Here is a 1,768-nt window from a genome sequence, read left to right as displayed (position 1 = left end):
GCGCTGATGGGAGTGAAATACCGGAGCAATGCAAAGCGTGGCTCGCCAGTGTTGGACTGAAGGAAGAGAGTGGAAGGGAAATGTCAGCTGTTGCAACCACAGCTGCCGGTCAGCGGGAGTTGGGTAATGGCTTTGCCCCGATGTTCTTCAGCTCGGTCTCTTTTCCAAGGAGGCAAGCATAAGACGGTAAACTCCCCGTCCCCATGAGCAGAGGACAGTCCCTGGTTTGTTCTGGTGCTGAAGTCAGCCGCTCTTATTCCAAACCACAGAGACCAAACCATCAAGCGGCAACACGGAACTAGGAACAACGGAACAATGGCATTTACTCGGGAGCTACTAGATTTGCTGAGATGAGCAAAGAAACCTGCTGCGAGGCGCATTCTAGAAATCACGGGGTCTAAAAGCTCATTCCAAAAAAAAAGGAAGACGACGGCGCCGAAAGGAACCCCAAAGAGGCTCGACGGGGGCGCGACCTGTGCGTGGGCAACAAGAGGCGAGAGCCTGCTAGAGACTGTCTAATAAAAGCACCTGCTGCCTTTCGACCCAAACACACACACACACACACACACACACACACACACAGCAGGAGACTTTCAACAGGACGGGGTGGACGCTCAGAAAGTCCTTCCGGACCGCGCGCCGTATCGGTCCATCATCGACCACGAGCTCTTTGTGTCTCTTGTTGACGAACAACAGCGTTACGTCATCTTCCGATGAACACAGACTCTCAGCTGATTCCCAGCATCATGTTTTCTGGGAACGATTCCCAGTATCTCCATCCTGCCTGCTTTCCTGCGGGTCAACGTCCTCTGTCCCCTTGGACCAGCGCCGCAGCGTTCCCGAGGCCCAAACGTTCTCGGACGGACACTTCGGGGTTAATTCGCTGCGGCAAAGCGGGAGGCGAGGACAACGGATGTAGTCGTGTTGTCCCGTCAGTTTGGACATGGTGGTTGTATTTGTTCCAAGTACTCTATTGAGAGAGACACCAGAACAAGCTGATCCCGACAACTTCCTGTCTCCAGAGACAGGAAGTGGCCGCTGTCGCCATTCTGTTTCTTTCAAGAGAGGATGTCTGCAGGTCTGCACACGACAGATACTTGGACTAATATATTAGTATAGTAGAGTGTAGCAGTAGTACTTCATGGAAGGGTGGGGGCGGGGGTTCAACCACAAAACAAATATCGGCTTTGGCAAACATTCTAAATGGAATATTTAACTTCTGGGAAACGGATTCAAACTGCGACCGCACGGCGATCGGAGATGGAGCCCCGTGAAACTTCCTGCCATTGTTTTCAAGGACTTTCTCTGTTTCCATAGTTTCATCTTCATTTGCCCTCTCAGCCAATGGCAAGGCTGGATTTACCCACCCCTTAAAATGGAGAATGGCGGTCGGACCCCCCCCCAGGATTTTCAGAGCCTTTGAGTCTCTCGGAGAAACGCGATTTTCCAACAATAAAGATGAACCCGTCTCCCCAGCAGTAAATGCGTCCCCGCTCAGACCGGTCTCATCAGGACCGGGTGGGCGTCGGATCAAACGAGCCGCAGGACCCCGTTCACGTTTTTAATTGGGTGCGTTGAAGATGCCACCTTTTTTACGGGGATTCTTTCCAACCCAAGTTACGCTCCAGTTGGTTCTGGAAAAGCCACATCTAGAACCTGCATCCATCCGTCTGACGCTTGTTAAATCCACACCTGTCCTCTCTCGGGGCAGGTGTCACTATAGGGGCTTTCTCTCTCTCTCTCTCTCTTTTTTTTTTACTTTATTGCC

This window comes from Brachionichthys hirsutus, chromosome 2 (assembly GCF_040956055.1).
Source record: "Brachionichthys hirsutus isolate HB-005 chromosome 2, CSIRO-AGI_Bhir_v1, whole genome shotgun sequence".
NCBI classification, from domain to species: domain Eukaryota; kingdom Metazoa; phylum Chordata; class Actinopteri; order Lophiiformes; family Brachionichthyidae; genus Brachionichthys; species Brachionichthys hirsutus.
The sequence above is the reverse complement of the archived record's forward strand: the minus strand, read 5'-3'. Positions refer to the sequence as shown.